This window comes from Arachis hypogaea, chromosome 13 (genome assembly GCF_003086295.3).
Source record: "Arachis hypogaea cultivar Tifrunner chromosome 13, arahy.Tifrunner.gnm2.J5K5, whole genome shotgun sequence".
Classification (NCBI taxonomy): Eukaryota; Viridiplantae; Streptophyta; class Magnoliopsida; order Fabales; family Fabaceae; genus Arachis; species Arachis hypogaea.
Window position 1 is genome coordinate 97,928,496 of NC_092048.1, and position 13,824 is coordinate 97,942,319.

General features: G+C 40.7%; 1 non-coding gene across 1 annotated transcript; it reads left to right on the top strand.

Moving 5' to 3' along the window:
- Nucleotides 1-12,561: 12,561 nt before the first annotated feature.
- Nucleotides 12,562-12,669, top strand: LOC112739663 (small nucleolar RNA R71). The gene has a single exon (XR_003170597.1). It is a non-coding gene; the product is annotated as a small nucleolar RNA R71 (small nucleolar RNA).
- Nucleotides 12,670-13,824: the final 1,155 nt, after the last annotated feature.

Here is a 13,824-nt window from a genome sequence, read left to right on the forward strand (position 1 = left end):
TACTTTTTAGTATATTTTTATTAGTTTTTATGAAAAATCACATTTCTGGACTTTACTATGAGATTGTGTGTTTTTCTATGATTTTAGGTATTTTCTGGCTGAAATTGAGGGACCTGAGCAAAAATTTGATTCAGAGGCTGAAAAAGGATTGCAGATGCTTTTGGATTCTGACATCCCTGCACTCAAAATAGATTTTCTAGAGCTACAGAAGCCAATTGGCATGCTCTCAATTGTGTTGGAAAGTAGACATTCTGGGCTTTCCAGCAATATATAATAGTCCATACTTTGCCGGAGTTGAAATCACACAAACTGGCGTTTAACGCCAAGTCTCTACCCTATTCTGGCGTTAAACGCCAAAACTGGCACAAGAGCTGGAGTTAAATGCCAGGAGCAGCCTATGCACGTGAAAGCTTCAATGCTCAGCCCAAACACACACCAAGTGGGTCCCGAAAGTGGATTTCTGCACTATCTATCTTAGTTTACTCATTTTCTGTAAACCTAGGTCACTAGTTTAGTATAAAAACTACTTTTAGAGACTTACTGTGGATGGCCTGACATTTTTACATCAGAACTTGTATTCTCTACGGCATGAGTCTCTAAACTCTATGGTTGGGGGTGAGGAGCTCTGGTGTGTCTCGATGGATTAATGCAATTACCACTATTTCTCATTCAATCACGCTTGTTTCTATTCTAAGATATTCATTCATACTTCAACATGACGAATGTGATGATCCGTGACACTCATCACTATTCTCAACCTATGAACGCGTGCCTGACACCCACTTCCGTTCTACCTTAGATTGAATGTATATCTCTTGGGTTCCTGGTTCACGAGTTTGACTGGCTCTCTTGACAATAGAGCATTCAACTCTGTGAGATCATAAATGAAGTTTGAAATGAACAGTCCAGAAGGACTCTGGGGTCATATGCTAACCCCATTACCGCTGCATACGGGAGTAGTATCTGTATACCTCCCATCAAAGCAAGCGGTTTTGAGCTAAATCCTCAGCTCATTGTCATGGTGCAGCAAAATTGCCAGTATTCCGGTCTTCCACAGGAAGAACCTACTGAGTTTCTGATGCACTTCTTGCAAATTGCTGACACAGTGCATGACAAGAGGTAGATCAGGATATATACAGACTATTACTGTTTCCATTTGCTGTAAAAGATCAAGCTAAGGGGTGGTTAAATAACCAACCCACAGCAAGCATAAGAACATGGAAACAGTTATCAAACAAATTCCTAAATCAATATTTCCCTCCAAAAAGGATGACACATCTAAGGCTGGACATCCAAGGCTTTAAACAAGAGGATGATGAATCCCTTTATAACGCCTGGGAGAGGTACATAGGGATGCTAAGGAAATGCCCCTCTGAAATGTTTTCAGAGTGGGTGCAGTTAGACATCTTCTACTACAGGCTTATAGAAAAAGCTTAGATATCTCTAGACCATCCAGCTGGTGGATCTATACACATGAGAAAGACTATTGAAGAGGCTCAAGAGCTTATCGATACACTTGCTAGAAATCAGCATCTGTATATAAGTAGTGAGTCCTCCATGAAAGTAGATGCTAAGGCAGTATCAACTGACTTTAGTCCTCAGGAACAAGTTGATGAACTCAATCAGCAACTATCTTCTATAACAAGGCAGTTAGAAGAATTTAAGGAGATGCTACAAGAAACCAAAAATGCTAACAAGGATATGTGGTGTGGCAAAATCGTGATCGTTCATTCCTTGGTAACGGCGTCGAAAACTTTATACGCACGTTCATAATCTTAATTCTTTGTCACAATTTCGCACAACTAACCAGCAAGTGCACTGGGTCGTCCAAGAAATAAACCTTACGTGAGTAAGGGTTGATCCTACGGAGATTGTTGGCTTGAAGCAAGCTATGGTCACCTTATAAATCTCAGTCAGGCAGATTCAAATGGTTATAGAGTTTTAATAATTAAAAGATAAATAAAACATAAAATAAAGATAGAGATACTTATGTAATTCATTGGTGAGAATTTCAGATAAGCGTATGGAGATGCTTAGTTCCTTCTGAACCTCTGCTTTCCTACTGTCTTCATCCAATCCTTCATACTCCTTTCCATGGCAAGCTTTATGTAGGGCATCACCATTGTCAATGGCTACTTCCCGTCCTCTCAGTGAAAATGGTCCAAGATGCGCTGTCACCACACGGCTAATCATCTGTCGGTTCTCGATCCTGCTGGAATAGGATTCAGTAATCCTTTTGCGTCTGTCACTACGCCCAACACTCGCGAGTTTGAAGCTCGTCACAGCCATCCCTTCCCAGATCCTACTCAGAATACCACAGACAAGGTTTAGACTTTCTGGATCTCAAGAATGGCCGCCAATAATTCTAGCCTATACCACGAAGACTCTGATCGTAGATAAGGAGGCTTAAAGATACACATTCAAGCTTGTTTACATGTAGAACGGAAGTGTTTGTCAGACACGCGTTCATAAGTGAGAATGGTGATGAGCGTCACATAATCATTACATTCATCATGTTCTTGTGTGCGAATGAATATCTTAGAGAAGAAATAGGCTTGAATTGAATAGAAAGACAATAGTACTTTGCAATAATTCATGAGGAACAGCAGAGCTCCACACCTTAATCTATGGTGTGTAGAAACTCTACCGTTGAAAATACATAAGTGATAATGGTCCAGGCATGGCCGAATGGCCAGCCCCCATAAAGGTCTAAGATAGCATAAGACTTATCAAAGATCGGATCCCTAACATGATAGTAAAAAGTTCTATTTATACTAAACTAGTTGCTAGGGTTACAGAAATGAGTAAATGATACAGAAATCCACTTTCGGGCCCACTTGGTGTGTGTTTGGGCTGAGCATGGAAGCTTTCACGTGTATAGGTCTTTCTTGGAGTTAAACGCTAGTTTGTAACCTGTTTCTGGCATTTAACTCTGCTTTGCAACCTGTTTCTGGCGTTTAACTCCAGAATAGGGCAGAAGGCTGGCGTTGAACACCAGTTTGCGTCATCTAAACTCGGGCAAAGTATGGACTATTATATATTTCTGGAAAGCCCTGGATGTCTACTTTCCAACGCAATTGAGAACGTGCCATTTGGACTTCTGTAGCTCTAGAAAATTCACTTTGAGTGCAGGGAGGTCAGAATCCAACAGCATCTGCAGTCCTTTTTCAATCTCTGAATCTGATTTTTGCTCAAGTCCCTCAATTTCAGCCAGAAATTACTTGAAATCATAGAAAAACACACAAACTCATAGTAAAGTCCAGAAATGTGATTTTTATTTAAAAACTAATAAAAATATACTAAAAAGTAACTAAATCATACTAAAAACTATGTAAAAACAATGCCAAAAAGCGTATAAATTATCCGCTATCAATATGGAATCACAATTGAATCAAACAAAATAGCAGCTATCAAAATAGATAACAGAAGAATGCCAAGCAGTTCAATTAAGAAGTGGAAAAATATTGAATACCTCAACTCAAAGCAGCAGAAAGCCAAGAAAAGAACAGCTGACAGAGGACGAGCAACCTGCTACCCAAAATCCCTCTGAGGACAGTAAGAGTCTAGAGAGGAATAACTTTGGCGTTCAAATGCCAGAAAAGGGTGAAAAACTGGCGTTAAACGCTCAGTCCATGTCCAGTTCTGGCATTCAAACGCCAGAAAGGGGAGGGAATCTGGCGTTAAACGCCCATCCAACCCCAAGCCTGGCGTTCAAACGCCAATGAGGGATCAGACACCTGCAAGTGCTGATGGTAACCCCTCTAAGAAGGCTTCTCCAACCACCTCTGTAGGGAATAAACCTGCAGCAACTAAGGTTGAAGAATACAAAGCCAAGATGCTTTATCCTCAGAAACTCTGCCAAGCGGAATAGGATAAACAATTTGCCCATTTTGCAGACTATCTCAGGACTCTTAAAATCAAGATTCCATTTGCAGAGGCACTTGAGCAAATACCCTCTTATGCTAAGTTCATGAAAGAGATCTTAAGTCATAAGAAGGATTGGAGGGAAACTGAAAAAGTCTTACTCACTGAAGAGTGCAGTGCAGTCATTTTAAAGAGCTTACCAGAAAAGCTTAAGGATCCTGGGAGCTTTATGATACCATGCACATTAGAGGGTACTTGTACCAAGACAGCTCTATGTGATCTTGGGGCAAGTATCAACCTAATCCCTGCATCCACTATCAAAAAGCTTGGCTTGATTGAAGAGGTCAAACTAACCCGGATCTGTCTTCAACTTGCTGATGGCTCCATTATATACCCATCAGACATAATTGAGGATATGATTGTTACAATTGGGCCATTTGCCTTTCCACTGACTTTGTAGTGCTAGAAATGGAGGAGCACAAGAGTGCAACTCTCATTCTAGGAAGACCTTTCCTAGCAACTAGACGAACCCTCATTGATGTCCAAAAAGAGAAAGTGACCTTGAGAGTCAATGAGGATGAGTTTAGGCTGAATGCTGTTGAGGCAATGAAGCATCCAGACACATCAAAAGACTGCATGAGTATTGATATTATTGACTCCCTGGTAGAGGAGATCAACATGGCTGAGAGTCTCGAATCAGAGTTAGAAGACATCTTTAAAAATGTTCAGCCTGATCTAGAGGAATAAGAGGAAATAAAAGAACCTCTAAAAATTCCTCAGGAATAGGAGAAACCTCCTAAACCTGAGCTCAAACCACTACCACCATCCCTGAAATATGCATTTCTGGGAGAAGGTGACACTTTTCCGGTGATCATAAGCTTTGCTTTAAATCCACATGAAGATAAAGCACTACTTCAAGTGCTAAGGACACACAAGACATCTCTTGGGTGGTCCATAAGTGATCTTAAGGGCATCAGCCCAGCAAGATGCATGCACAAGATCCTATTGGAGGACGATGCTAAGCCAGTGGTTCAACCACAGAGGCGGCTAAATCCAGCCATGAAAGAGGTGGTACAGAAAGAGGTCACCAAGTTACTGGAGGCTGGGATTATTTATCCTATTTCTGATAGCCCCTGGGTGAGCCTTATCCAAGTTGTCCCCAAGAAGGGAGGCATGACAATAGTTTATAATGAAAAGAATGAACTGGTTCCTATAAGAACTGTTACAGGGTGGCGTATGTGTATTGACTACAGAAGGCTCAATACAGCCCCTAGGAAGAATCACTTTCCTTTACATTCATAGACCAGATGCTAGAGAGACTAGCAGGTCATGAATACTATTGCTTTTTTGATGGCTATTCAGGTTACAACCAAATTGCAGTAGATCCTCAGGACCAAGAGAAAACAACATTCACATGTCCTTCTGGAGTATTTGCCTACAGAAGGATGCCTTTTGGTCTGTACAATGCACCTGCAACCTTTTAGAGGTGCATGCTCTCTATCTTCTCTGATATGGTAGAGAAATTTCTGGAAGTCTTCATGTATGACTTCTCAGTATTTGGAGACTCATTCAGCTCCTGCCTTGACCATTTAGCACTTGTTCTAAAAAGGTGCCAAGAGACCAACCTAGTTTTAAACTGGGAAAAATGTCACTTTATGGTGACTGAAGGAATTGTCCTTGGGCATAAAATTTCAAACAAGAGAATAGAGGTGGATCAAGCTAAAGTAGAGGTAATTGAAAAATTATCACCACCTGCCAATGTTAAGGCAATCAAAAGCTTTCTAGGGCATGCAGGGTTCTATAGGAGGTTTATAAGGGATTTTTCAAAAATTGCAAAACCTCTGAGCAATCTGCTAGCTGCTGACACGCCATTTGTGTTTGACACAGAGTGTCTACAGGCGTTTAAAACTCTGAAAGCTAAGCTAGTCACAGCACCAGTTATTTCTGCACCAGACTGGACATTACCGTTCAAACTAATGTGTGATGCTAGTGACCATGCCATTGGTGAAGTATTGGGACAGAGGCATAACAAGCTTCTGCATGTTATTTATTATGCTAGCCGTGTTTTAAATGATGCACAGAAAAATTACACAACCATAGAAAAAGAGCTGCTTGCAGTGGTTTATGCCATTGACAAGTTTAGATCATACTTAGTAGGATCAAAAGTGATTGTGTACACTGACCATGTTACTCTTAAATATCTACTTACGAAGCAAGATTCAAAACCCAGGCTCATAAGATGGGTGTTGCTTCTGCAAGTGTTTGATATAGAAATAAGGGACAAAGAAGGGACAGAGAACCAAGTGGCTGATCATCTGTCCCGGATAGAACCAGTAGAAGGGGCGTCCTCCCCCTCTATTGAGATCTCTGAAACATTTCCGAATGAGCAACTATTTGCCATTTAGGAAACACCATGGTTTGCAGACATTGCAAACTATAAGGCTGTAAGATTCATACCCAAAGAGTACAGTAGGCAGCAAATAAAGAAATTGATTTCTGATGCAAAGTACTACTTATGGGATGAACCATATCTCTTTAAGAGATGTACAGACGGAATAATCCGTAGATGTGTGCCCAAGGAAGAGGCACATAAGATCTTATGGAATTGCCATGGATCACAATATGGAGGCCATTTTGGAAGTGAGCGAACGTCCACAAGAGTCCTCCAATGTGGCTTCTACTGGCCCACTATTTACAGAGACTCCCGAGAGTTTGTACGTAACTGTGACAGTTGCCAAAGAGCTGGCAATCTGCCTTACGGTTATGCCATGCCACAACAAGGGATCTTAGAGATTGAGTTGTTTGATGTATGGGGTATTGACTTCATGGGGCCTTTCCCACCATCTTACTTAAACACTTATGTCCTGGTGGCAGTAGATTATGTATCTAAGTGGGTGGAGGCAATTGCAACACCCACCAATGATACTAAGACAGTGATGAAGTTCCTCCAGAAGTATATCTTCAGCAGGTTCGGTGTCCCTAGGATACTGATCAGTGATGGGGGCACTCATTTCTGTAATAAACAGCTTGACTCCGCTCTGGTCCGATATGGAATTAACCACAAAGTGGCGACTCCGTATCATCCCCAGACAAATGGGTAGGCTGAAGTCTCAAATAGAGAACTTAAAAGAATCCTGGAATGGACTGTGAGTAACCGCAGAAGGGATTGGGCAAGAAGTTTGGATGATGCTCTATAGGCATTGGTGCACGAAATTGTGATCTCCAGGCTCGAACAAATCCTGGTAATGGCTCCAAAGCTTGGTGCTCTGATCTTAATTCATGATTTTCACAACTTCGATACAACTAACCAGCAAGTGCACTGGGTCGTCCAAGTAATACCTTACGTGAGTAAGGGTCGAATCCCACGGAGATTGTTGGTATGAAGGAAGCTATGGTCACCTTGTAAATCTCAGTCAGGCAGATATAAAGTGATAATGGTGTTTTCGAATATTATATAGTAAAATAGGGATAGAGATACTTATGTAAATCATTGGTAGGAATTTCAGATAAGCGAATGGAGATGCTTTTCGTTCCTCTGAACCTCTGCTTTCCTGCTATCTTCATCCAATCAGTCTTACTCCTTTCCATGGCTGGCTTTATGCAAGGGCATCACCGTTGTCAGTGGCTACATCCCCTCCTCTCAGTGAATAATATGCTCACGCACCCTGTCACGGCACGGCTATTCATCTGTCGGTTCCCGATCATGCTGGAATAGGATTCACCCTCCTTTTGCGTTTGTCACTAACGCCCAGCACTCGCGAGTTTGAAGCTCGTCACAGTCATTCAATCATTGAATCCTACTTAGAATACCACAGACAAGGTTTAGACCTTCCGGATTCTCTTGAATGCCGCCATCATTCTAGCTTACGCCACGAAGATTCTGGTTAGGAGATCTAAGAGATACTCATTCTAGCTTAATTCATGTAGAACAGAAGTGTTTGTCAGGCACGCGTTCATAAGGGAGAAGGATGATGAGCGTCACACACAATCATCACCTTCATCACGTTCTTGGGTGCGAATGGATATCTTAGAAGCGAAATAAGAAGAATTGAATAGAAAACAGTAGTACTTTGCATTGATCTTTGAGGAACAGCAGAGCTCCACACCTTAATCTATGGAGTGTAGAAACTCTACCGTTAAAAATACATAAGTGAAGGTCCAGGCATGGCCGAGATGGCCAGCCCCCAAAACGTGATCAAAGGATCATAAGATAATCCAAAGATGCCTAATACAATAGTAAGAGGTCCTATTTATAATAAACTAGTCACTAGGGTTTACATGAGTAAGTATTTGATGTATAAATCCACTTCCTGGGCCCACTTGGTGTGTGTTTGGGCTGAGCTTAAGTGTTGCACGTGCAGAGGCCATTTGTGAAGTTGAACGCCAGTTTCTGTGCCAGTTTGGGCGTTCAACTCTGGTTTTGGATCCTTTTCTGGCGCTGGACGCCAGATTTGGGCAGAAGGCTGGCGTTGAACGCCAGTTTACGTCGTCAATTCTTGGCCAAAGTATGGACTATTATATATTTCTGGAAAGCCCTGGATGTCTACTTTCCAACGCAATTGAAAGCGCGCCATTTCGAGTTCTGTAGCTCCAGAAAATCCACTTTGAGTGCAGGGAGGTCAGAATCCAACAGCATCAGCAGTCCTTTTTCAACCTCTGAATCTGATTTCTGCTCAAGTCCCTCAATTTCAGCCAGAAAATATCTGAAATTACAGAAAAACACACAAACTCATAGTAAAGTCCAGAAATGTGAATTTAACATAAAAACTAATGAAAACATCCCTAAAAGTAACTAGATCCTACTAAAAACATACTAAAAACAATGCCAAAAAGCGTATAAATTATCCGCTCATCACAACACCAAACTTAAATTGTTGCTTGTCCCCAAGCAACTGAAAATCAAATAGGATAAAAAGAAGAGAATATACTATAAATTCCAAACTATCAATGAAACATAGCTTCAATCATATGAGCGGGACTTATAGCTTTTTGCCTCTTGAATAGTTTTGGCATCTCACTTTATCCATTGAGGTTCAGAATGATTGGCATCTATAGGAACTTCAGATTTCGAATAGTGTTATTGACTCTCCTAGTTCAGTATGATGATTCTTGAACACAGCTTCTTTATGAGTCTTGGCCGTGGCCCTAAGCACTTTGTTTTCCAGTATTACCACCGGATACATAAATGTCACAGACACATAATTGGGTGAACCTTTTCAGATTGTGACTCAGCTTTGCTAAAGTCCCCAATTAGAGGTGTCCAGGGTTCTTAAGCACACTCTTTTTTTTTCTGCTTTGGACCTTGACTTTAACCGCTCAGTCTCAAGTTTTCACTTGACACCTACACGCCACAAGCACATGGTTAGGGACAGCTTGGTTTAGCCGCTTAGACCGGTATTTTATTCCTTTAGGCCCTCCTATCCACTGATGCTCAAAGCCTTGGGATCCTTTTTATTTGCCCTTGCCTTTTGGTTTTAAGGGTTATTGGCTTTTTCTGCTTGCTTTTTCTTTTTCTTTCTATTTTTTTTTTCGCCTATTTTTTTTTTCTGCAAGCTTTGTTCTTTGCTGCTTTTTCTTGCTTCAAGAATCATTTTTTTGATTTTTCAGATTATCAAATAACATGTCTCCTAGTCATCATTCTTTCAAGAGCCAACATATTTAACATTCTTAAACAACAACTTCAAAAGACATATGCACTGTTCAAGCATACATTCAGAAAACAAGAAGCATTGTCACCACATCAATATAATTAAGCTAAGTTCAAGGATAAATTCGAAACTCATGTATTTCTTGTTCTTTTGAATTAAAACATTTTTCATTTAAGAGAGGTGATGGATTCATAGGACATTCATAACTTTAAGACAGAGTTACTACTACTAATGATCATGTAATGAAGACACAAACATGGATGAGCACATAACATATAAAACGAAAAAAAAACAGAGAAAGTAAGAACAAGGAATGAGTCCACCTTAGTGATGTACTTGAGCTCTTCTATGTCTCTTCCTTGTCTTTGCTGCTCCTCCTTCATTGCTTTTAGATCTTCTCTGATTTCATGAAGGATGATGGAGTGCTCCTGATGTTCCACCCTTAGTTGCTTCCAATAATTGTGTGGAAGAAAATGAATCCCCTGAGGTATCTCAGGGATCTCTTGATTTGCAGTCAAATGTTCTACCACTGAGCTATAGACCCTTGATGGAAGCTTTTGTCTTCCCTTTCCTCTTTCTAGAGGTTTCTCTGGCCTTAGGTGCCATCAATGGTTATGGAAAAAACAAAAAAGCTATGCTTTTACCACACCAAACTTAGAATGTTGCTCGCCCTCGAGCAAAAGAAGAAAGAATAGAAGAATAAGAAGAAGATATGGAGGAGATGGATGGGAGTTTGTATTCGGCCATATGGGTGGGATTGGGTGGGAGAGAGATGTTGAATTTTGAAGGTAGTGGGTGTATGGATGTGAGTGGTAAATGGAAAGTAGAAGGGATGATCATGAATGGGAAGAGAGATGATGAGGTAGGTGGGGATCCTGTGGGGTCTACAGATCCTGAGATGATCCTGTGGGGTCCACAGATCCTGAGGTGTCAAGGCATTTACATCCCTGCACCAATTTAGGCATGTAAAATGCCCTTGCACACAACTCTGGGCGTTCAGCGCCAGGTTGGTGCCCATTTTGGTCGTTCAACGCCCCTTTGCTGCCATTTCTGGCGTTGAACGCCAGAACCATGCTTGTTCTGGGCGTTCAGCGCCAGGATGCTCCCATTCTGGGCGTTCAGCGCCAGAACTATGCTCTGTTCTGGCGTTTGAACGCCAGACAGATGCTCCTCCTGGGTGTGATTTTTCTTCTGCTGTTTTTGATTCCGTTTTCAATTTTTATATTTATTTTGTGACTCCATATGATCATGAACCTAAGAAAACATGAAAAACAATAAAAATAAGAATTAGATAAACATTGGGTTGCCTCCCAACAAGCGCTTCTTTAATGTCAATAGCTTGACACTGGGCTCTCATGGAGCCTTACAGATGTGCAGAGCTTTGTTGAGACTCTCCAACACCAAACTTAGAGTTTGGATATGGGAGTTCAACACCAAACTTAGAGTTTGGTTGTGGCCTCCCAACACCAAACTTAGAGTTTGACTGTGGGGGCTCTGGTTGACTCTGCTTGGAGAGAAGCTTTTTCTGCTTCCTCTCCATGGTTGCAGAGGGAGATCCTTGAGTTTTAAACACAAGGGAGTTCTCATTCCATTGAAGGAATATTTCACCTCTGTCAACATCAATCACAGCTCTTGCTGTGGCCAGGAAAGGTCTTCCTAGGATGATGGATTCATCCTCTTCCTTTCCAGTATCCAGGACTATGAAATCAGCAGGGATGTAAAGGTCCTCAACCTTTACTAATACATCCTCTACTTGTCCATATGCCTGTTTTCTTGAGCTGTCTGCCATCTCTAGTGAGATTTTAGCAGCTTGCACCCCATAGATTCCCAGTTTCTCTATTACAGAGAGGGGCATGAGGTTTATTCCTGAACCAAGGTCACACAGAGCTTTAAAGATCATGGTGCCTATGGTATAGGGTATTATGAACTTTCCAGGATCCTGTCTCTTCTGAGGCAATGTCAGTTGATCCAGATCACTTAGTTCATTGATGAACAAGGGAGATTCAACTTCCCAAGCATCAATGCCAAATAATTTGGCATTCAGCTTCATGATTGCACCAAGAAACTTGGCAGTTTGCTCTTCAGTGACATCCTCATTCTCTTCAGAAGAGGAATACTCATCAGAGCTCATGAAGGGCATAAGGAGGTTCAATGGAATCTCTATGGTCTCTAGATGAGCCTCAGAGTCCTTTGGTTCCCCAGAGGGAAGCTCCTTATTGATCACTGGACATCCCAGGAGGTCTTCCTCCTTGGGATTCACGTCCTCTCCTCTCCTCACAGGTTCGGCCATGGCGCTTATGTCAATGGCCTTGCACTCTCCTTTTGGATTCTCTTCTGTATTGCTTGGGAGAGTACTAGGAGGGATTTCAGTGATCCTTTTACTCAGCTGGCCCACTTGTGCTTCCAAATTTCTAATGGAAGACCTTGTTTCATTCATGAAACTTACAGTGGCCTTAGATAGATCAGAGACTAGATTTGCTAAATTAAAAGCATTTTGTTCAGAGTTCTCTGTCTGTTGCTGAGTTGATGATGGAAAAGGCTTGCTATTGCTAAACCTGTTTCTTCCACCATTATTAAAGCCTTGTTGGGGCTTTTGATCCTTCCATGAGAAATTTGGATGATTTCTCCATGTTGAGTTATAGGTGTTTCCATAAGGTTCACCTAAGTAATTCACCTCTGCTATTGCAGGGTTCTCAGGATCATAGGCTTCTTCTTCAGAAGATGCCTCTTGAGTACTGTTGGATGCAGCTTGCATTCCATGCAGACTCTGAGAGATCATATTGACTTGCTGAGTCAATATTTTATTCTGAGCCAATATGGCATTCAGAGTATCAACTTCAAGAACTCCCTTCTTCATAGGCGTCCCATTACTCACAGGATTCCTTTCAGAAGTGTACATGAACTGGTTATTAGCAACCATGTCAATGAGTTCTTGAGCTTCTGCAGGCGTTTTCTTTAGGTGAATGGATCCGCCTGCAGAAGTGTCCAGTGACATCTTTGATAGCTCAGATAAACCATCATAGAATATATCCAGGATGGTCCATTCTGAAAGCATGTTAGAAGGTCACTTTTTGGTCAACTGTTTGTATCTTTCCCAAGCTTCATAGAGAGATTCACCTTCTTTCTGTCTGAAGGTTTGAACATCAGCTCTAAGCTTGCTCAGCTTTTGAGGAGGAAAGTACTTGGCTAAGAAAGCCGTGACCAGCTTATCCCAAGAGTTCAGGTTGTCTTTGGGTTGAGAATCCAACCACAATCTAGCTCTGTCTCTTACAGCAAAAGGGAAAAGCATGAGCCTATAGACTTCAGGATCTATTCCATTAGTCTTAACAGTATCACATATCTGTAAGAATTCAGTTAAGAACTGAAAAGGATCTTCAGATGGAAGTCCATGAAACTTGCAGTTCTGTTGCATCAGAGAAACTAATTGAGGTTTCAGCTCAAAGTTGTTTGCTCCAATGGCAGGAATGGAGATGCTTCTTCCATGTAAATTGGAATTAGGTGCAGTAAAGTCACCAAGCATCCTCCTTTCATTATTATTATTTTCGCCTGCCATCTCCTCTGCCTGTTCGAAAATTTCTGAAAGGTTATCTCTGGATTGTTGTATTTTAGCTTCTTTTAATTTTCTCTTCAGAGTTCTTTCAGGTTCTGGATCTGCTTCCACAAGAATGTTCTTATCCTTGCTCCTGCTCATATGACAAGGAAGAATGGCCAGAAAAATGATAATAATAATAGAGATCCTTTATACCACAGTATAGGGATCCCTTTGTAAGTAGAAGAAGAAGGGGAGATAAAGGATGTGAGGTAAAGGAAGAAACACAACTGTGAGGATTGGAATGTGAGATGAGATGTTAGGACATGAATGAATAGATAGAATGAGATGGGGGAGGAATAATTTTCGAAAATTATTTTGAAAAAGAGTTAGTGATTTTTGAAAATTGGTTTTTGAAAATTAGTTAGTATTTTTCGAAAATTTTTGAATTCAAAAAAAAAATAATTAGTTAATTAAAAAGAAATTTTTGAAAAAGGGAGAGATATTTTCGAAAATTAGAGAGAGAGAGAGTTAGTTAGGTAGTTTTGAAAAAGTTAAGAAACAAACAAAAAGTTAGTTAGTTAGTTGAAACAAATTTTGAAAAGATAAGAAGTTAGGAAGTTAGAAAAGATATTTTGAGAAGATATTTTTGAAAAAGATAAGATAGGAAGATATTTTTGAAAAGATATGATAAAATTAGTTTTGAAAAAGATTTGATTTTTAAAATCACAATTAATGACTTGATTCATAAGAAATCATAAGATATGATTCTAGAACTCAAAG